This window comes from Eumetopias jubatus, unplaced genomic scaffold, assembly GCF_037043125.1.
Source record: "Eumetopias jubatus isolate StellerSeaLion01/CBP00866 unplaced genomic scaffold, mEumJub1_p1.0 scaffold_7, whole genome shotgun sequence".
Taxonomy (NCBI): Eukaryota; Metazoa; Chordata; class Mammalia; order Carnivora; family Otariidae; genus Eumetopias; species Eumetopias jubatus.
In genome coordinates, this window is record NW_028274813.1 from 121,591,315 (window position 1) to 121,614,811 (window position 23,497).

The 23,497-nt window shown below is 42.0% G+C and overlaps 1 protein-coding gene across 1 annotated transcript in view; it reads left to right on the plus strand.

The window, feature by feature from the left end:
• The first annotated feature begins 15,996 nt into the window (after positions 1–15,996).
• The window catches only part of CPEB1 (cytoplasmic polyadenylation element binding protein 1), a 75,457-nt gene continuing 67,956 nt past the window's right edge, over positions 15,997–23,497 (plus strand). The window contains exon 1 of the mRNA XM_028089423.2: positions 15,997–16,152. The gene's annotated coding sequence lies outside the window, so the exon portion shown is untranslated. The remainder of the gene's footprint in view (positions 16,153–23,497) is intronic.

A 23,497-nucleotide genomic window follows, 5' to 3' on the forward strand; every position in this document is an offset into this window, starting at 1 on the left:
AGCTAGAGCCGGTGCAGGTGGTCAGCGATCATGGAAACATTTGCAGTTGGGGTTGGGCCATAGGCACCTGATACAGGGGTGGGTCTGTACCGTGGTACGCCTCCCGTGGCAGCGATCTTGAGGCAGAAAGCAGAGGAAGATGGTGAAAGTAGGAAGACTCCAGGCTTCACAGCACGCTGGTTAGCAAGTAAGCTCGTGATACTAGCTGTCTCACTAAGTATTTTTGTGAGTCATCAAGCTATTTATTTTGTTTTTAATCCTTAAAACTGGTTGTGTGCTCAGATCTCTGCAGGGAACTGAAGTGACATAAATGAGGGAAGCGGGGAGAGAAGAGTAGTGCCTACTGAGCTATAGAGTTTGTGTCTAAAGGGAGCCGCAAGGAGCTGGTTGTTGCCACACCAAGATGTGGGCCCAGAGTTGATGGATCTTTGACTTTTTTCCTAGTTAAGCTACCAGTCTCTCTTATAAATGTAGGGCTTAAAAAACTGTGAACAGTTTAAGGATCAAAGGTAACACGTCTCTGAAGATGAGAGTCAAGCTGAGGGCTAGTTTGGGATCTCAGTCTTCAACTCATCCTTTTAGATTTTCCCCCTATTTTGCAAATGAGAAGACCCGGCTCAGAAATCAAGTTAACAAGGCTGTTAAGGGATAAAACCCATTGTGAACCTAGGTCTTTCCGGTGCCATAGCTCAAGGTATGATATTGCGTGTGTTCTGGTAGGTCAGAGGGGCCAAGGAGTTATTGGTGATGTACATTGTCTAGGAAATGCAATGCTTTATGGCCTGTCCCATTTATAGGCACCTTAACTGCATTGGAGGGGATCTCTGGTTGTTGTGGAAGTCAGCGTGGGTCTTCTGAGCGTTAGTGCAGCAGTGTTGATGTCAGGAGGAATGTGCTGTGTCTATCATTCCTCGATGTGTGTCAGAGCAGTTAGCTGATCCTGAGAGCCAGAGGTCTGGAGAAGTCAGGCTCCTCCCACTGTGTGGGGGGGTGACCCTCCCAACTCTGCACAGAAGCCTTTCCTTTTTCAGGACAGTTAAAATTGCAATAACTTTCTCCTTCTGAGATTTAGGCAAATTTGAAATTACATAATTGTTTTAAGACCTCTCAAAGTAGAATGTGGCTTATTAAATCTCACCTTTTCTCTCTTAGCTAAAATTCCCATAATCATGCCTCTTAGATTTCCAGGAAGAATTAATAAGGGTTTTAGCAGTATGTGCTAAGATCTTCTGGAATAAGCTTCCAGGACCTAAAATAGCCCTATGCCAGGAATGAGAGACTGGGTTTTCATTCTGGGTAAAAGAAACTTAGACTCACAGCAGTGTACAGAGCCTCACTTGCAGATATAACCCTTTATTTCTGTATTTTATCCCAAAAGACTTAAAGCAGCAAAACCATATTCAGAGCCTTTGCCAAAGGGATTTTTCTGTGAAAATGCAGACTCAACATACAAACTAGATAATTTTTTTTTTTTTTAATAAATCTCTGGCCTGGGAAGTTTTTGGAAAGATGCAAACTTTAGAATGTTACCTGGTCTCCAGCTGCTTATCTAGCAAACGTTTTTAGTTCAAGCACTCAGTTATGAGTTAAGTATTTGTGAATTTGGTGGTAGGGAGGAAGGGTGAAGTGACTAAAGTGCCTTTTGCTGGTATTTTAGTGTTTACGTGGTAGGCAATATCTGAGTAGACTTTCTCTTCATTGGTTTCAGGTCCCTTGGCTAAATGACCATTCCTTAAAGTAATGTGCTTGTTTAAAGTGGAAATTAATTAGTGGGTTTGTACTTCTGGCTTGAAGTTTGGGACAGGAAGGCATCCCAAACCTGGATATTAATGTGCAGGCTGTTGTCTTCAGTAGCTAGTGGTGGAGTCAGTAAAAGAATCCTAGGATCAAATGACAAATTATTTTCTTTCCTATGGAAGAGCTGTGCTAATCCCATCCTGTTCTGCAAATCTGCTTTTCCTAGGCAGTATCTAAGCTGTATTGACTCTGGGGAGAGCTTGCCAGAAAGCCTGGGGACAGAGGGTGAGGAGTAGGAAGGGGATAGGACCCAGAGGTTGGAGTAGAGGAGGTTAAAGAATTTTTGCTTCTGTTATTTGGTTTAAAGCCAAGAAGTATTGATTGCACCCTTTCAGTGTTTTATTAAGTCTTTTGGGTACTGCCGACCCCGCCTCCTTGGCCCCCCACGTTGCAGCTTTGGAAATGCTCTTTGTTTCCTGCCTTTGTTGCTGCCTGGTTTGGTTATACCTGCTCATGAGAGCTCATCCCCTTCTGTAACAACAGATTCCAAGTGCTGAAGGTTTTTATGTTCAAGATAGGACCCCCAAAACAAGGCATATCTCAGTTACAGTAAACTGCTGAAAGTATGGAATGAAAAGATACATCATGTTTGTAATATTTTGTATTTTTCATGGGAAAATTATCTGACTTTCCATAAAAAATCAGTATCCAAATTTTGCATTGTAAACATAATGTTCACTAAGTTTTGTTATTGGCATTTAAAAAGTCTCCTGTAAGGGATTATTTTGCTGCTTTAATGTATGACGGGAGTATTTTTAAATAACACAGGCGTGGGGGGAAAATTCCTGACTAAATGGGGTTGAGCTTTGCGTCCAGTAGTACAGGAGAACATTTAGGCACGGACAACCTTTGATTTCCACTTTGTTTTTAGTATTCCTGTATGGTTGGAGCACCCTTTAGATTACAGTGAGTTAACACTCTTTTGTTTTGATTTTTTTGAAGGCATTTTGTGATGACTTGCCTTGAGGTAATTGTAGACTCCCCAGAGGACAGGTCTAAAGATTGATTTGTGCTTGAAAAATGGGTCACAGTTGCACCTAGCTGTTGATTCTGGGAGTAATTTAACTATAATAGTGTTACTGGTTTCTTTATTCTTGGCCAGCATTATATGCAGATATATGTACCATCCTGACGATTTAGCATCATGGCCCAGAGTCTCCTTGGATAAAGGTGTGGGAGTAGCTCTCTGTTGGGGGAAAGCAGTTACCTTGAACGGCTGGTTGGGTTTTTTTGTCTTTTGACAGAACACTTAATCTCTTACTACTTAACACCTGTGTTCTCTGCATTCTGGCTTTGTGTTCCTGGCTTCTGGCTCTGATACCATCGGTCTCCTGAGTCTGTCCTTTCTCTTGAGACTTTCTTTTCTTTTTCTTTTTTAAGCTGTAATTTTGGAATTGTTATGAAGCTCGAAAGCTATCAGAGACCCGTCTCCCAGATACAACTCAGAATTGACAACAAACGCAGATTCTGATGTTTATTTTCTCAGACAAGAGAACTAAGCTTAGCATGAGAAGTGACTGTTTTAATACAGTGAGTGGATGGTAGAGCCAGAACTGGAACACAGATCTCTTCATTTCCAGACTGGTATTTGTAGAATTCATGTACCTCATCCTTTGCTATATTGGTCTCGGATTATCTACTTCTACTTAAAATTTCCACTTGTCTCGAAAGACTCTATAGCTCCCCCCTCCTCCTGTCTGATAGGTCTTTCTTGTCCTGGTACTTACAGGCCTCCTCCCCCAGAATGCCGCATTCCCTGTGGTTCATTCTGTTGGCTCCTCTTTCCCCTTATACAGAGGGCCTGTGTATTCCTGCTGCACTAGTTCTCTCTCTCTGGGACCGAGTTTTAGGTTGAGCTCTAGCCCTGCTTATTCTCAGAACCCATGGTTCTGACTGGCCTACTGAAGGAGTTCTGTCTGTTGGAGGCATGTTAAACCCAGCAGGTTTAAACACAGAACCAATTTCTTCCCTCTACTCATTTCCTGAGGCTAATCTAATTCTATCCCCTCCACCCAATTAGTCTTTTTTCCCCAACTATAGTGTTCTCTTGGGGGAAAGAGCTGTGTTTGGGGTGTTTCGGTTTTTATTTTTTTATTTTTTCAGTCACTGGAGGCCCCAGTACAGAAGGACGCTAGGTGAATGCATACTTGTAGCTTTTCTTTTGAAACCTCTTCGCAATATCTGTAACTATAAAGCCTTGGTATGGTTTTGTGTGTCTCCCTTGGCCCCTGCATCCTTTCACTGCCTCTTTTTTACAATGCTGCCGCTATGTGAGGTCTCCCTTGGAGGAGTGTGTTCAGTCTGCTCTTTCTACCTTCTTCCTCAGTTGTTTTGCCTGTTCACAGCTATTACTCTGTGCAGAGCTCTGTCCTAGTAATGGTCCTGTTGTTGCCCAGATCTGTCCTTCTCATCCTTGGTCCTTGGTTGGGTGCGTCTCCCTAGCTCATCCCTCTGTGCCCCTTGCCTCCAGAAATCACTACTGAGGGTGTTGCTTAAGTCCAGGAGGTTTTGGTTTTGTTTTTTAAGTAGGCTTCATGCCCAGCGCAGAGCCCAGCGTGGGTCTCAAACTCATGATGGTGAGATCAAGACCTGAGCCGAGATCAAGAGTCGGATGCTCAGCTGACTGAGCCAACCAGGTGCCTGTTAGTCTAGGAGTTTTAAGATGAAACTCAAGCTTGCCTTGGATTTTGGACTTCACAAAGCTGAATTTAGCTCTGCTGGTCAGGAGGTTATGTTTGTTCCACCGTCATACTGCTTTTCCTGCACATGTTGCCCTACCTGAGTTTGGGGAGGTCACTCAATGCCAAGGCTTCCAGACGTTTCAGGTGAAACAAAACCATATTTCCCTGTCCTTGTGAGAGCCTCCCATACGGTTTCAGAGTTGCCACAGAGCAGTTCGCCGTCTTGCTCTATCCCTTCTCCTGCTATTTCTCATGCTGCCTTGAGGCAGAGGCAGAGGAGAGATGTGGAGTCTGGGATCCTGATTTGAGTCCTTGTGCTCTGTTAACTGGTTGATTTTTGAGCAAGATTTTCAGTTTCTCAAAGTATATCTTTTTCTTTGGAATGTGAGACTGACATAGGCTCATATATTCTTGTGTGGACCAAAAGCTACTCTGGGTTCTGCACAGTTGGTCATCTAGGTCCTGTTCTTTCCCTCTCCAGTTGGACTTGGCTCCAATTACATTCTTTGTTTTCGGCTTTTGCAGGAGCGGCCTCCTCCCTATTCAGAGAACAGTTTTGTGCGTTGGAGCCCATCTTTCTCACACCCTCAGGACCTTGTGGTGCGTTGTTCCTGCCACACCTTTCACCTCTGTCCGTAAACACGATCACATCTCTCCCGTGCTTAGACCTTACCTTAGTATAGCACTCCCCTCAAGCAGCCAGCCTCACTGGCTTTGCTTAGCTTTTTCTCATCAAGCTTTTGTACAGAGTAGCTCCCTCCCCATATGGACTGGCCCACCCTTTGCTCATCTCTTAAATCCTTGAGATCTGACATCAGAGCTCCTCTCCCTTCTCACACGTGCATTTCTGAGACTCTTTTTTCCCAAGTTCACTGTGCCCTGAGGAGCATTTCTTCAGTCTTTCAGGATGTTTGCATTTCTGCCTGGATGTTCCTGTAAGATCTTTGAAAAGTGCCAGTTTGATCACCTCCATAGGGCAGAGGTTCTCAGACATTTTCATCTCAGGACTCCGTTACTGAGGACCGCAAGAGCTTTAGTGTATGTGGACCGTATCTATCGGTATTTGCTTAGAAGTTTGTTAGAAATTAATTCTAGGGCGCCTGGGTGGCTCAGATGGTTAAGCGTCTGCCTTCAGTTCAGGTCATGATCCCAGGGTCCTGGGATCGAGTCCCGCATTGGGCTCCCTGCTTCTTGGGAGCCTGCTTCTCCCTCTGCTTCTCTCTCTCTCTCCCTCTGTCTCTCATGAATAAATAAATAAAATCTTTAAAAAAAAAAAAAAGAAAAAATTCTAATCTGTTAGAAATTAAAACTGGAAAAATAAATTAATCATTTAAAGTTACAAATCCATTACATATTAACACAATTAGATTTTTTTGAAAACAGGAAAATAAGAGCATTCTTTTACATTTTTGCAAATCTCTTTAGTATCGGATTTATTAGAAGATAGCTGGCTTTTCCGTCTGTTCCTATATTTAATCTGTTGCCACATGTTGTTTCTGTTGAAATATATGAAGAAAATATGGCCTCGCATGGATATGTAGTTGGAAAGAGGAGGAATATTTGAATAGCCTTTTCATTTAATTGTGGCTATGCCTCTTTGATACTACACCAAAACTTGACAAGTGTTAACTTCTTAAAGGTCAGTTGCAACATGGAATCTGAAGCCATATGGGTGTACTGTTCTTACTGTTACATTAAAACACATTGATCCCTCTTGTACTTGGGATAGATCATTGCCCCATGCCTGATTTTGTAACACTATACTTTAGTCATTTGACAAATACTGGTTCACTGTTGTGCAATATTGCATAGTGTGATGTGTTATATGTACACATCACACTGTGCTGACAGGCTAGTTAATAACACCACCAGTCTCATCAGAAAAGTCTTAAAGTATTGAGGAAAGGGGCAGATGAAGGTTTCCCAGAGTTCTGTTTTTTCCTTCAAAGCTCAAATTTTAATATATGGCAACAAATACTGTTAGTAGTTTATTTGAAGCATCTAGCTTACCTTGTTTTCAAGAGAGTGTTTGCCAAATACCCAAAGTTTGATAACCGTAGTAGGTCAGTTCTTTCAAGTAAAAAAGATGTTTCAAAAAAAAAAAAAAAGAGGCTAATTCTTTCTGAAACTCAGTCACATAAACACTTTCTCTTGAGACAACTATTATACTTCAGTATGCAGCAGATGGGCTTCATGCTAACTTCCTGTTTGTCTCACAGAATATTGAAGGCCTGTACTCAAGGGTCAAGATGTAAATATGTTTTTACCGCTTTCTCAAGGACCTTGGCAAGAGAACCTGGCTGTTCCTGGGATTGCAGAGCATGAAGAGAGTACAGTAATTGCTTACTATAGTTGATTGGCATTGCCTTGATTCCTGCTAAGGTGCCAGTTTTACCCACTCATTATTTTTGTACTATCATTGCAAATGTCAGCATAGTGAGAAAAGAAATTGGTGTCTTAGAATTATGGTAGTAGTTTTGGCTTTGTGGACCTCTGGAATGGTCTCGCAGACCTTCGTGGGTCCACAACACCTCCCTGGAGAACTACCACCACACAGTAAAGGCCAGGTCCCTTAGTGGTAGCACATGAAGCCCATCAGGATCTGGCTTCAGTTTAGTGGCTGAGTTTAATCCCTACTGGTCTCCTCTTTGAACTTTTTTAAAATTGAGAGGGGGGGCGCCTGCGTGGCTCCAATCGGTTGAGCATCTGCCTTTGGCTTGGGTCAGGATCCCAGGGTGCTGGGATCGAGTCCCACATCGGGCTCCCCACTCAGCGGGAGTCTGCTTCTGCCTCTGCCCCCACCCTGCTCCTGCGCTCGCTCGCGCTCTCTCTCTCTCAAATAAAATCTTAAAAAAAAAAAAACCATAAAAATACAGTAAATCCATATGGTAAAAGGCACTAATTTTAAGTGTATAACGTGGTCAGTTTTTACATATTTATATTATTTTTATACACCTAAGTAACTACCACACTGGTGAAGATACAGGACATTTCCAGTACTCACTAAGGTTCCCTTGTGCCCTTTCTCACTAAGTATCTCTGCCCGCCCCCCCCTTCCCTCCCACCAGGGATTAACTCCTACTGACTTCTGTTGTCCTCAGTTGGTTTTGCCTATTTTTGAACCTAAAATGAAATCCGTAGCATGTACTCTTCGGAGTCTGACTTTTCCCCCCAACTTAATTTAGTATCTGAGATTTCTAGAAGTTGCAGTGAAGTCCAAGTTTATTGCTGTAGTCCCGCCATTCCCAGAACCAATAGAGTGACTTACGCCTAAACTGTGCAAACAGTGTGATTGAGGCTGAACACCTGCTGTCCTCCTGGAGTTTGGAATTTGGGCATATTCCAGGCAGAGGCTGCCTGTGTGACCACCCCTCCATAAAAACCCCGGGTGCCAAGTCTCTAGCAAGCTTCCCTGGTTGGCAACCATTCCTGTGTATAGTCCCAGCTTATTGCTGGGGGAGCTAAGCAATAAAGCTTATCTTGTGTGACTCCCTTGGAAGAGGACCCTTGGAAGTTTGTACCTGGTTTCCCCCACACTTTGTCCCATATACCTTTTCCCTTTGCTGGTTTTCCTCCGTATCTTCTGGCTGTGATAAATGTTAGCCACATGCACTCAGTACAACTATGTGCTGAGTCCTGTGATTCCTCCGAGTGAATCGTCAAACCCGGGGGTGGTCTTGGGGACCACTAACACAATGGGCGTGGTTTTTGTTTGTCTTCAGAGTTTGAGTATAACCAAATCTGCTGTGACTGTTCTTGTACGTGCCTTTTTATAGCCCCATCTTTTCTCTTGCATGCAGGAGCAACGCTGGGTCGTAGGATAGTGTCCTTTGCACTTAAGATCCTAGCAGTAGTGTACTTCTAGTTGCCTAAAAGCATCCCTGTTTCTTACCTCCTTGCCTTTTGTACATGTTGTTCTTTTTGCCTAGAATGCCCTCCCCACTCCTACTGTGACTGTTTGGCAAAACCTTTTAATCTTCTCACCTTCCTACTACTCTTGTTATTTCTCTATTGTTGGGCTTATAGGACAGCATATGCTTGTTTATGTGCTTGTGTTCCCATTAGACTCACTCCTGGGATGCAGGGATTGTCTTACCTACCCTCTGTCTCCAGAATGGCTCCTGGCATATGATGCAAATACAGTTAGTAAGTGTAATTATAACCTTTGGGTCTGCGATCACCAGGTTATGTTGTTTATGAGTTCTTTGTCTATTGTTCATGTGAATTGTCTGGTCCAAGGGTTTAAAAGCCCAAATCCTGAAATGACTGTGAGTGGCTTAAAGCTTTGGCAGAAGAGAGAGACTTGGTGACTGAATATTGATTTTGATCTTAGCATTGAAGAAAGGAGTCACTGCCGTTGGTGGAGGTTGTGATTGAGGAGGTAAAACATACCCATGAAAGCGGTGTGATACGGGTTTGTCTCTCCTGTGGTGTCTGTATTGAGTTCCTGCAAATGCCGCAGGTAGTACGCTGAGTGCTGCTTAGGTAAAGATCTTGGAGGACCTTACCATTTATCAGACACAGAGCTAAGAGCGCATATAGCTAACAGTTTGACAGGTAAGTGTGACAGGAGCTAAGTTACAGTGACCATGTGTTCTGGATATTCTTGAGCAGTCAAGGTATTAAATATTCCCTTAATGTTCTCATAAACCTGTCTTGGAAACTGTAGTAGTTCCTTTTCCAGACAGAGAGAGAGAGAGAGAGAGAGAGTGTGTGTGTGTGTGTGTGTGTGTGTGTGTGTGTGTGTGTGTCTGTATTGCATTGGATGTACCCTGTAGAAACTGAAAACTAACCAGAAAAGTAAAGAGAGATCCATGAGAGGGGGGTTCCTGAATTCAGTGAGTGAAGAATAGTTAAGGATCAGATCCCCAAAGATACCAAGTAAGATAAACCTGAAATATTGTTTGGGTTTGGCAATTGTGAAGTCATTAATTGAGCAGCAGTTCTGTAGTGGGTTTTGGGGTGTGGGGGGGGGAGGGGGTCATGCTAGCAGGATATCATGGGTTTAGAGGACCCCAGGAGGTTAAGAAGTAAGTATAGCATATTTTCTAGAAGGCTGGTAGTAGACCAAGAGAAAGAAGGCAGTGGCTCGGGAGGAGTTGTAAGTCAAGAAAGGTGTGTTTATGTTTTTAGGGTGAGAGTGCCTTGGGCATACTTACAGATTGATGGGAAGGAACCAGTGGAGAGGAAAGAGGAAGGTCAGATCATGAAGGAAGAAAAAGAAGGGGTGGCATCTTGAGTCTTGTATCTGGTGACGGATTCACTTTGTCTGTAGCCATTTCTCCTTTATTCCTGGTGACCTTCCCTGTCCACCCCTGTTCTGCCACTTCCTTTTTTTGAGTTTACTGTGTTCTGTGTCCAATCTGTGCATGTTCTCTGCTTGTCTGTCCTTTCCCACACTTAGAGAAATTCTGACTTTTCATTTCTCTAGCTTAAAAGTCTGAGTTGTCAAGCCATTCCAGATACTTTAATTTACTTCTCTCTTCTATATGTAGCATTTTGTACTTACTTGATCTCCACTTACCTAACTAGATTTCCTTCTCCTGCTTGACTAATTCTCCTTAGGTCAAAGATTATGTTTTATCTATCTGTAATCTCAACATCTAACCTAACAGGTTTTTAGTATTTATGAAATACTAGATTGAACTGTGTGAAATTGCTGTTGGTTGCAACATGTAGAATGTTGACAGTTTTGTATGGACCAACCTAATAAGTTTTAAATTCTTACAGTGTTGCGCAGAAGACTTGAGGTGGAAGTTCAGTTCAGAATGGTCAAGTAAGGGTCAAGGAGAAAATTAAATAGAGAAGCATTTCTTAACATTTGTGGAGTCAGTAAAGTGCCAACCACAAACTGACTTTGAATGACCAGGTGACACACGGGAATTTGGCTAGATGATTTACATTCTTCCATAAAGAAAACCTACCAGTTCCTCAGGTGAAACTGTAGCATTTCCTAGTCTTTGGTCTGAATGACATTTTTCTAAGTGCATGTTCGTAGAAGGGCTGTTCAAAGTTGTAGTTAAGTAGTATTTTCAAAATCATGAGTATAAATGCTATAGACGTTTTGTTCAGCTTTATTACTTACTATAAAAATAAAGGCAAATTGCCAAAGTACACCTCCAAAACCAGTTCTTTGGGGGCATCTAAGTGTATTGCTTTCTCTTGATGTGTCTTGTCTTGTCTTGTCTTTTTCTTTTTTTTTTTTTTTTGCGTAATCTCTACACCCAGGGTAGGGCTTAAACTCACAACCCCAAGATCAAGAGTCAAATGCTCTCCTAACTGAGCTAGCCAGATGCCCCTCTGTTGGTGTGTCTTAACTAAAAAAACAAAATCTAAATGTTCAAGATTAATGCTTTCATCTAAAAAACTTCTAATTAGAAAATCTTATTCTAAGAAAATTTTTTAGTGTGAACACTGTTTTGCTGGAGGCTTAGTAAATTCCAGTCTATGTAACCCAGGTTAAAACTCCCATCTGGAAGAATAAACTGTGTGTCTTTCAGTCTTCCATAAATCTCTCAACTGGCTTTTCATGAAGCCATAGTAAATGATTAGCAGGAATAGTCTTGAAGGGGCCTGTGATCTAGGTATTGTATTTTTGATTAATGGCAAACTGAATTATAATCAACCTAGAGGTTGTAGAGTTGGCATTCATTTATGACCATTAAATATTCCCAGACCAGGATTTTGACCTAAAGAATGGCCATCCCATCACCATGTTGTTGCTGGGTTGTATGGTCTCTGAAGGCCTTGCCAGAGTTTCCAAATTAGGCAATTCTAGCATACAAATAAGTATAAAATTTGGGGATCTTAGTCTTTAAGTAGAAAACAGAGCTAGGTGGTATGGGTTCAGATTTTTAGAGTTAAGAGTGATCGTTTCAAATCACAAATGCAGAAAAACCTCCAGTTAGAAGTGCTAAACAAGTGAATGAGCTTCTTGGTGAAATTGACTGGGATGAGCCTATCCATGCACTTTATAGATTTCTCATTACTACAAAGTCTGCAAAGTGGATGGTACTCCATTTTATACCCAAGGCAACCAAGGCTCATAGAAGATGCTTAAACGGTAGAGTTAGTATTTATACTCCAAGGCCTCTGTTGATTCTGCTTTGTGAAACAGTGATTCAGTTTTGGGAAAGATTCTTCCCTTGTGGAAAAAGGAAACGCTTCTTTTCTGACTGTTGTCTCCCTCTCCCTCCCAGCTGAGAATTATTGCTGTAGGAGACCAGTGTGTCATGATGGGAATGTCAACTTTTACCTGTTGAAGAGGAGAACATTGAGACCTGCTATAAAATAGCTTGTATTAGCAGAGATTCCTCATGAACTGTTCTTTCTGACAATAAGGAGGTACAACTAGTGGGTTTTTTTTTTTTAAGATTTTATTTATTTATTTGACAGAGAGGGAACACAAGCAGGGGGAGTGGGAGAGGGAGAAGCAGGCCTCCCGCCGAGCAGGGAGCTCGATGAGGGGCTCAATCCCAGGATCCTGGGATCATGACCTGAGCCGAAGGCAGACACTAAACGACTGAGCCACCCACGTGCCCTGGTACAACTAGTTTGATCTCGACACCATTTTTAGCCAGTGACAGTAAGAATTACTGTTTCTCTTTTCTAGCATTGCCAATTAATTTGCTCTTTTGATCCATGGTTCTCAATAGTATTATGATTTGCATTCCAAGTCTCTGATCCTCTTAAAGCCTCCTTTCCTGTCCATTGTGAAAGACCAAATAAAGGTTTAAATAAAAACCTGCAAATGATCTCACTTTAAGGCAAAATATGCCAGAAATAACCATGAAAATTATCAGACAACAGTGGTATAATAACCAAGGGGGTGGGGACTTTTTCTTTATAGTGAAACATATGAACTCACACCTATACATTGATCAGTTAAGATAGAATATAGAGTAATGGGTGTGGATAAAAGGTCTGTGTTTTGAAAATGAGAAACTGAATTCATTTAGCTGGAGAGTTTGAAGGATCACTAAATTGTGTTGTTATTTACACGTTTTAGGTAGTTCAATTTGTATCCTCTCTTTAGTCCTTTTAATTAAGCTTTCTAAATGAAAGGATTAGGAAAATTCAGCATGGAAGGGCCTGGGGTCTTCAAAAGAATAGTTGGCTTGTGTCCTCAGTACGTTTTCTCCTTTCATGAGCAAATAGTCTTTTCTTCAGGGATCCTTGTGGTAACCTCTGACCCCTTGCTGCAATAGTAATGATCCTACCATAGCCATCATTCACCTGCTCAGCGTGTGATTATGTGCCAGGGACTGTGCCAAGCATGGTACGTGTGTTAATTCACAAAAAGCCATATGAGGCCGTGGTATTACTTTTATCCCTATCGTGCACGTAAGCAAAGTGGTAGATCTGTTTCCCCTCGGGCATCGCTAGCTTTGATCCCCCCCCCCCACCTTCCAAATTGGTTATTCAAGGCAAACAATTGGTACTTATGTGATTAAGCAGTTTGGAATATTAATCAAACACTCCATTTCCTTTTGTTCTAATTACCCGGAGTCGTCTGGATAACTGGTTTGGTATACCTGAAAGGGAGGGAGGGAGGGAGGCATTCTAGATTGCATTTGCCTTGAGGTCCCAGGTTGTGGTATGTGTTCCTAATGGGATTTGCAGTGGGATAGCATTGGCCAGGTGTATTTTTTTTTTCTTATTTTATTTTATTTTTTTAATTTTTTAATTGTTATGTTAATCACCGTATATTACATAATTTGTTTTGGATGTAGTGTTCCATGATTCATTGTTTGTGCATAACACCCAGTGCTCCACGCAGAACGTGCCCTCTTTAATACCCATCACCAGGCTAACCCATCCCCCCACCCCCCTCCCCTCCAGAAACCTCAGTTTGTTTTTCAGAGTCCATCATCTCTCCTGGTTCGTCTCCCCCTCTGACTTACTCCCCTTCATTCTTTTCTAAATTGGGTTTTTTTCAGGCTGCTTGAGATGGTAAGATTCTTAGACCTTGCCCTTCTCCTGGGGAAGCAGGTTTCTCTCAGAGGGCTTCTGGGCCTGTGTCTTCCCTGGATGTCTGTGACACTTCCCTCAGTGGTTCTTCCTGTGCTCTTTCATGGTTGCTTGAGGTCTCCTGAGACTCACATACAGTATTTACCTCCTTGCCAGGATCTGGGAATCCATAGATCTATAGCACATCTGTACTAGTAAATAAAAATCAAATTAGTATTTGTGTATTAAGAGGGGCCTTTTAAAATTTGGAAACCTCTGATGTAGGAGATAATTCTAACTCCTTAACCTAGCATGAAGCCTTCTTTCCAGTTTGCTCTCTTGTACCCCGTGCCCTGCACATTGGACCACTTTTGATAATGCCCCTCTGTTCTCTTTGTGCGTCAGACTTTCTTCCTACCGTTACTTTCGGGTACATTGTCTTCCTCTGAGCCCCCTTGGCTGAGAGGACAATGTATGATCACAGCAAACCGTAGCTTGTGTGGTGGCTGTTTACAGCATGATCAGATCTTAGTTCCCTTTCTGGACTTCAGAAATCTCTTTTGGTTGAGTCTGTCTAATCTGCCTACCCTTTGGGTGCTCACTGTACATAGCAGGCAGTTGGTTAATGTTGATTGGGCAGCGAATGAGTGAGGAAGCATGCAGCCTTAAGATCTGCAGTTTGATTGTAAATGCTTGCATCTTAGCCTTTGTGATGTTGCCTTAGTGAGGTTGAGCATCATCTTAGAAATCTACAGTTGTGAAAAGGGCCTTGTGTGTGTGGGTTTAACTGCTCTCAATGGTGGCTCTCTGGAGGGCTTGGGAAAACGACCTTGCAGGACTGTGTATTCTGGTCCTCCTCACAGCTTGCAGAGGATACCAGTCTTTTCAAGAGCTTGAGAATGATATGGGACTCAGGTTTGTTCCTTTAAGGCCATCCTGCAGAGCTGATAAAACTGCAAGTGCTTCTGGTCATTCTCATGCTTACCTGAATTTTAATAGGCTAAACATAGGCACCCAGCTTTTTAAAATTTTGTTTTGAAGTGACCAGCTGGAAGATCCTAGGTGCTAGTTTCTTTACTTGGTGTGATTTTTCTTTCTTTTCCTCAAGGTAATTGGGAATTGTAGAGCTGATGAGTCAGACTCCCCTTAGAAATGACTCTGTCAGCCACTGTGTCCTTGCTTACTGCGTCAGGCACAGTAAGCAACCACTCAGGCTGAGTGAGGGAGAGTGAAGAATGGTACCAGATTTCTTTCTGGACACCTGGTGGATGGTGGTGGTGTCTACTGAGCTAGAGAATACCAAGAGAATCGATCTGATGGGGGGGGGGTCAGTTCATGATTGTATATCTGGCAGTGCAAGTTCAGATCTTAGACGAGTTGTCTGTACTTCTAATGACTATGTTGAGTTGTACCACTGGAACAATTCCTTTGGGTGGTGTTGTACTGCTCTCGGTGCTTACCATGTGTTCTGCTGTAAGTGTGCCTTCCGCTGTAGAAATAGCAGCCACTGTATGGCGGGCACCATGTTAAGTGCTTTATTACATCTTGTCAAAAGGGTGGTAGGTACACTTCCCATTTCACAGATGGGGAAACTGAGGCAAAGAGGTTGAGTAACTGACAATAAAGGGCAGAACCAAACTTTCTAAACAACTCTATAGAGCTATAATTCACATTTCTATAAAATTCAGTGATTTTTAGTGTATAGTTTTGTGATCATCACCATAATCTAATTTTAGAATATTTTCATTATCTCAGAAAGGAACCTTGTACTCGTTAGCCACCATCTCCAAACCTTCGTCTCTCTCCACCCCCGGATGAAGGCAACTCATCTAATTTAGATTAGATTTGTCTGTTTTGGGCATTTCCTATAAATGGGCTCATAATAGGTGGTCTTTTGTGACTGGCTTCTTTCACTTAGCATCAAGTACTTGAGGTTTATCCACTTGAGGCACGTATCAGTGCTTCATTTAAAAAAAAAAGATTTATCTAAGAGAGAGAGAGAGAGCAGGGGGGAGGGGCAGAGGGAGAGTGAGAAGCAGGCTCCCTGCTGAGTGGGGAGCCCTATGTGGGGCTTGATCCCAGGACCCTGAGGTCACAACCTGAACCAAAACCAAGAGTCAGACACTCAACCAAGGGGCCACCCACACGCCCCGAGTGCTTCATTTTTTAAATTTCCCGATAATATCCTGTTACATAGATCTACCTCCAAACTTTGAATCAGGGATTTCTGGTTCTAAAACTGCTGCTGCCACACCATGTGAATTCTTATACATGTCTCATTAGATTAGAAGGTTCTTGGGGCAATATCTTGTATTTCTGTGTTTTTCTTTTTCCCTCTTACCGTTCTTTCAGGAAACCCTGCTCATAATAGGACTCATTAAGTATTTTCATATATAGGCAAGAAATTCAAGTCCTTGTTACTTTATCTAACTCACAGCGTTGGATTGGGAGAAGGGGGGTTATTTATCGTGAAGGACTGTAGAAAAACCTAAGTATCTTTTTTTTTTCTTTCCTAGGACGAAAACCTAAATATCTTTTTTCTATGTCTAGGAAGAAGAAGCCGGGAGGATAAAAGATTGCTGGGACAACCAGGAAGCACCTGCGCTCTCCACGTGTAGCAATGCCAATATCTTTCGAAGGATAAATGCCATATTGGATAATTCTCTGGATTTCAGTAGAGTCTGCACTACACCCATAAACCGAGGAATTCATGATCATTTGCCAGGTGACTTAGATTTGAAACCTTTAGTGTATGTTTTCGTACATACACTATGTATGTATGTAGACCTGTTTCTAGGCAGCTTTCTTGTGAGGCCTATGAAAAATGACCCTGACTCTTTGGTAATACTAGCCCCTTTTTGTAGCTTACTTTGTGGACTAGGTTTTCCTCTGGATGAAGACTGCCTTCGATTTATAATGTACAAATCTATTTTATGACCTATAAAAAGACTGGATAAAAAAGGATAGGTCAGAGGTAGCAGGACTGCTTATATAGAGAATTATGATGTGAGTCATATGTAATTACAGGTTTTCTGGTAGTCACATTTAAAACGTTTTTTTTAAAAAAGGGATATTAATATTTTATGTAACCTAACATATAGAAAATATGGTAACCGTAGAGTCAATATAGAAACCGTTAATGAGATATCGTATTCTTTTGTGAGTGTATTTCACATTTACAGTGCAGCTCAGTTGGAACTAGCTGCATTTCAGGAGCTTGGTGGCCACGTGACTAGTGGTTGCTATATTGGACAGCGCATCTCTTGGATATTTTAATCGCTTTTAACCATGAATGCAAGTCAACAAGCATTTAGTTCTGATGATATGTAGGCTCTCCCATAGGATAGAGGAGGGGAGAGGATAGCATACCCGAAGATGGTACTTCACAAGGAGGCTTGGAAGTCCTAAAATGTGTTTCATAATCTTCTGTGGAAGTTGCAACATGTTGTAAGAATGTTGATGGAATGTTTCTTGTTTGAGTTACTTTAGTTGAAAGTGAACATGTTTTTAATTTTTTAAATGTGCCTTGAGATAAATTTGGCAGTAGTGGGGTTTGCAGAACAAGGACCGGTAATTGCTGTTTTTTCATCATAAATTCTTTGATTTACTTCTGACCTTGACATTGGAAATAATTCCCATAAAGATGCAGGTCTATGTGAACATAAAGTAGCTAAATGTCTGAAGGAGAGATTTCATTACAAACAAGACTGACTTGTAACTGTAGAATTTATTTCTATTAAGTTTTTCTAACTACAGGGCAAATGGCAGAAGGGCATAGGGGAACTAGGAATGCTGGTCGGGCTTGTCTCCTCAAACTTCCAAGAAAGTACATGTGTATGATTTCCTGTTAGTTGGTGTATGTCATGAACTAATAACCCTGATTGTTCTTTAGCTTATGCCAGGTTTTTAAAAACTCAGAAAATCTGCTTGGTTCAACGTATGTGTTCTGTTTTTCTTTGAGAAAACTGCATGAATTTTATTCCAATATGAATGACAATCAACGATGGCTTAAATCTCACTGGGTTGCCTCAGACATGCTGGGAACTTACTCAGGCACACCTCGGAGAAATTACGGGTTGGCTCCCAAACCACCGCAGCAAGGTGGATATTGCAATGAAGCGAGCCAAAGGAATTTTTTGGTTTCCCAGTGCATATGAAAGTTATGCTTATTACATCGTACTGTAGTCTGTTAAGTGTGCAATAGCGTGTCTGAAAAATGGTACATACTTCAGTTAAAACATACTTGATTGCTAAAAAATGCTAGCCATCATATGAACTTTCAGCAAGCCCTAGTCTTTTCACTGGTGGAGGGTCTTGTCTTGATGCTGCTGGCTGCTGACTGTTGAGGGTGGTGGTTGCTGAAGGTGGGGTGGCTGTGGCAGTTTGTTAAAATGAGACAACAGTGAAGTTTGCTGCATCGATCAACTCTTTCCGGAATGACTTCTCTGTAGTGGCCAATGTGACTTGATAGCATTTTACTCACAGTAGAACTTCTTTCAAAATTGGGAGTCAATCCTGTGTTACAGATGAGGAAACCAAATTTCCTCTGAGCTGGAGGACTTGTGTGAGGCTATGTAGCTAGTCAGGAAGTGGCTAATCTCAGACTCAGACCAGAGTCTGCTGTCACAGTGCACGTTGTTTGGCACCAGGCCACTTCCTAGCTCTCGGCTCCCACTGACAGCATCTTCAGGTGCATGCAGGTGTACATCCAGCTTCGACTTCTGTGTCCGTTCCGGTCTTGATTTTATTTGGGCTCCAGTGGATGCTGTGACTACTGGAGGTCAGATTTCCGCTGAGCCAGGTGCTTCCTACATAGAGCCCTGGCCTTTGCACCCAGATCACACTGCCCCAGCCTTGGGATGCCTTGGTTGGCTCTTGGGCCAAACATACATCAGTATTTCATTCTGAGACATTCACAGGTTCCAGGGATGAAGACAGGGACATCTTTGGAGACCTCATTCAGCTACCTCATCAAGTAATGCAGATCAACTCAACCTTGGACCTATAGTTCAGGTCCATCCCTGCAAAATCTGGCTTTAGATTCCATATCTCTTACTACACTTGGTCCCCCTGCCACAGTTGGCCAAATTCACCAGAAATTCAACAGCAAATAGGGAATGCCTACTTCATGCCAATCACTGTTGTTAGGCTCCAAGGATTCCTGACTTTATGTGGTATCCTCAGAACCTGCTCTCCCATCATGGATGGGAGACAGAAGGAAATAAACTAAACAGAAATAAAATAATTGCAAGTTTTAGTAGGTACTATGAAGTAATAACATTTTGAGTGACCTAGGCAGGAACTCTGAGGAGGTATGTTTAAAAATGGAGTCCTAAAGGAAGAGAAAGCACTAGATCACATAAAGAGTGTAGGGAAACATTTCAGACAGAAAAGTTTGGACTAAGGCTTTTGAAAGAGCTTGGCAGGTTTGAGGCACTGAAGGAAGAGTAGGGAAGGGGGAGTCCCACACAATGGCTGCAGGGGTGGCGGGGGGCTTGAGTGGGCGGGTACCGTGGGCTGCACAAAGCCCCTGGATGTTCCTGTGAGAGTTGTTGGAGGTCCGTGGCCAGTGATATTAAAGGAGTGGTTTGTCCTCCAAACTTGATTACCCATGTCTCCAACAAAAAGGTGGAGGACAGAATGGAAGCCACACCTCATGATGGAGAAAATGAGTGTCGACTCATCGTTTTTTGTTTTTTTTTTTTTTTTGTGCTTGGGAAAGGTTCCTAGCATTGCTCCTGTATTTGCCAGTGCAGCCTCTTTACAACTTGGCCTCAGTGATCACTTTTTTTGCTTTAAAAATCATCATGCTCTTTTGACTCATTATGTCCAGATCTGAGACTCTCTCCTAAGGAGTAATAATCAGTGCAAATAAGGATTTATGTAGAAGGATACTTAGAGCATCATTATGGTGGTTAAAAATTTGGGAAAGAAAAAAACCCAAAAAAACCTGAGTGTCTCCTAAGAGGAAAATATTTGTTTGTATATTAAAGTGATGGAGTATTTTGTAGTTATTAGAATAATACCTTTCGAGAATAGTAGCTTTCTACATGTTCAGTTACATAAAAATCTTCATAATATAGCATGAAATTAAGATAGAATACTAATCCATATATACACACATTCTCAGTTTTGAGACATATAAAATTAACATAAAAATATAAATACAGTGGAAAAAAATCGGAGTCTGTCCTCTCAGACCCTGCCGCTGCCCTATTGGCAACTGTGTGTAATATTCTAAATCCTTTGTTGCCATCCCAACAATCATCCCACAGCCTCCGCCAGGAGTCGACCCCATCGCAAGAAACCACTTTCTTTGCTCTTCCACAAGAAGCAGCTCCTCCTCCGTTCGAGTTTGACCGTGAGATCACAGCGGTTCAGTCCCACCCTGAGGCTCCACTAGTAATTCTAGTTCTCTTGCTGTTTCCACCACATCTGCAGTGACTTCCTCCACAGACGTCATGAACCCCTCAAAGTCATCCACGAGGGTTGGAATCAGCTTCTTCCAAACTCTGTTAATATTGATATATTGATATTTTGACCTCTTTCTATAAATCGCTAATGTTCTTAATGGCATCCAGAATGGTGAATCCCTTCCAGAAGGTCTTCAGTTTACTCTGTCCAGATCCAGCAGAGGAATCACTATCTATGGCAGCTATAGTCTTATGAAATATATTCAGTAATAAGACTTGAAAGTCAAAATTACTTCTAGACCCATGGGCTGCAGAATGTTGTATCAGCAGGTGTGCAAAGAACATCAGTCTCCTCGTACATCTCCGTCAGAGCTCCCGGGGGACCAGGTGCATTGTCAATGAGCAGTAATATCTTGACAGGAATCTTCTGAGCAGTAGGCCTCAACAGTGAGCTTGAAATATTTAGTGTACCATGTTGTAAACATACGTACTGTCCGGGTTTTGTTGTTCCATTGACAGAGCCCAGGCAGAGTGGATTTAGCATAATTCTTCGGGTCCCCAGGATTTTCAGAACGGTACATGAGCACAGGCTTCAGCTTAAAGTCAGCGTCTGCATTAGCCCTTAACGATAGAGTCAGCCCAACCTTTGAAGCTTTGTAGCCAGGCCCTGACCCTCCCTCTCGGGCTGTGAAAGTCCTAGATGGCATCATCTTCTGACAGAAGGCTGGTTGGTCCACACTGAAAATCCGTTGTGTTGTGGAACCACCTTCATGAATGATCTCCGCTACAGCTTCCGGAGACCTCGCTGCTGCTTCTCCATCAGCCCTTGCTGCTTCACCTTGCAGTTTGATGTTGTGGAGACGGCGTCTTTCCTTAAACCTCACGAACCAACTCTGCTAGCTTCAGACTTGTCTTCTGCAGCTTCGTCCCCTCTCTCCGCCTTCACAGAACTGAAGAGAGTGAGGCCTTGCTCCGGACTAGGCTTTGGCTTAAGGGGATGTTGTGGCTGTTGGAGCTTCTGTCCAGACCACTAAGACTTTGTCCATATCAGCAGTAAGGCTGTTTCACTTTGTTATCATTCGTGGGTTCACTGGCATAGCACTTGTAATGTCCTTCCAGAACTCTTCCTTTGCATTCACAACTTGTCTGTTTGGGGCAAGCGGCCTGGCTCTCGGCTTATCTAGACTTTCAACACACCTTCCTCTCACTGAGCCTAATCATTTCTAGCTTTTGAAATGAGAGATGTGTGACTCTTCCTTTCACTTGGACACTTAAGATACTTAAAGGATATTGTCGGGTTATTGATTGGCCTAATTTTGATATTACTGTATCTCCGGGAATGGGGAGGCCCAAGGAGAGGGGGGGAACAGAAGGGGAATAGCTAGTTGGTGGAACAGTCCGCACACACATAATATTTAGCAATTAAGTTTGCCATCTTGTGTGGGCATGGTTTGTGCCGCCCCAAAACAATAACAGTGGTAACATCAAAGATCACAGATCATCATAACAAATACGATAATAATGAAAAGATTGGAAAATATTGCAAGAATTACCAAAATGTGACTCAGAGACACGAAGTGAGCAAATGCTGTTGGAAAAATGGCACTGATAGACTTGCTAGATGGGGTTACCATAAATCTTCAATTTATAAAAAATCAATATCTGCAAAACGCAATAAAACAAGGTATGCCTGTATTTGCCTTTTTCTATGTATCATATTTACAGTGTGTCCATATTGATATTTTTAAGTCAAATCAGTATGTTTTAATTGCTGTTTAATAGTAATCTACATAAATATCTACAATATTTATCTGATCCTCTATTGGTAAGTGATTTTTGCTGTTATAAACAGTATTTTGGTGAACATCCTTGTATATATCTCCTTGTGTGCATGTAACAAGCACTTCTCTAGCCTACATACCTAGAAGGGAATTGCAGAGTGATTGGGTATATACCATCTTCAAACTGTTAAGTTGCTAACTTCTTTCTTAAAGTGAATTTATCCGTTTACAATCCTGCCAGAATTTCATGAGAGTTTTTTTCCTACATCTTTGTAGACCCACTTACTGTCATAATTCAAAATTTCAGGCAGCCTTGGGTGTAAAGCTTACTTATTTTTGTTTTTGTCTATATTGAGAAATATTTTTTGCAGTTAAAAGAATACAGGTAGCATGTATGATCTGGCATCAACCCAGGAAAGATCTTTAGAACTGGACCTCAGTGTTCTTTTCCTTTATGCTGGTGTGTTTCTTGAGATTCCATTATACATAATTAAAAATCACTGGCTTAGATGAAATCATGCAGGAAATGCTGTTCTGCTACAAAGCCGAACTGTTGAGCAGAATACTAAATTTAATGTTCTCTGCCTAGAAAAATCCTTCTCATTTTCAAGAACAGCTTTGTTATCACCTCTGAGAACTTTTTCTCACATTCCCCTGCCTCTCTCTGTTAGATGTGATGAGATCATTCTTGGCTATTTCAGACTGTTCATTGACCCCACTGTGTGGTGTTCTAAATGTAAATATATGTGGTCTCAAAACAGGGAAGATGAGGTATAGTCTTGAAGCATATTCAGTTTGCCCATGTCATAATAAACCTGCACAAAAGTGCAGGCTCTGGATGCAGATTAACTTGAGAACAGACCCTGGTTGTGCTGCTTACTTGCTCTAATCATGGCTAACTCTGAGTTTACGTTTCCTGAACTGTAACACAGGAGTCATAGCCATACCCATATACAAGCTTTTGGGGGAGCTTGAATAAGCTATGTGTGTTGAATTTGTAGAATAAAGCCCATAACTGCACTTACACACACTGTGGTGGTACTGATTGTGACGGTGTGGATATAGACAGTGCAGTTGTGAGAGAGCTTTATGTAGGGTCATGATGTTGGAAAGTTGAATTCCTGGTTTCTGGTTTAGACTGTCAAGGACCAGGTGTTAAACACCCTTGGGTTCCCTGACCCTCAGTACTGCGTCTGGCACAGGGTGGGTGTCCTTACACGATTGATGTATATATACATTCTCACAAACTGGGTACTGAAGCTGAAGGAGGCCCTAATTTTATGTTCAAATAAGTTCTCTCCCCACATTCTATATTGATTAGTGTCTAGGATTTTTCTTCTTTTTTATTGTGGTAAAATAAATTTACCGTCTTAACCACTTTTAAATGCACAGTTCAGTGACATTTAATACATGCACATAGTTGAGCAACCATTACCACCATTCATCCCTATAATTCTTCATCCTGTAAAGCTGAAACCCTGTACATGTTGAACAACAACTCCCCCATTCTTCCCTCCCCGCCACCCCCTGCCACTCGCCATTACACCTTAGGTCTTCATGATTCTGACTATTCTAAGTACCTCATGTAAGTGGAGGCATACAGTATTTGTCATTTGTGACTGGCTTATGTCCCTCCCTTTTGCATGATGTCCTCAAGGTTCATCCATGTTGTAGCATTTGTCAGAATTTTAAGTCTGAATAATATTCTGTTACTGTATATATCTCATTTTGTTTATCCAGTCATACATTGATGGATACTTGGTTGCTTCCACATTTTAGCGGTTTGAATAATGCTACTATAAACATGCATGTACAAATCTTTTCAAGACCGTGCCTTTGCTTCTTTCAGGTATATATCGAGAGGTAATTGCTGTTC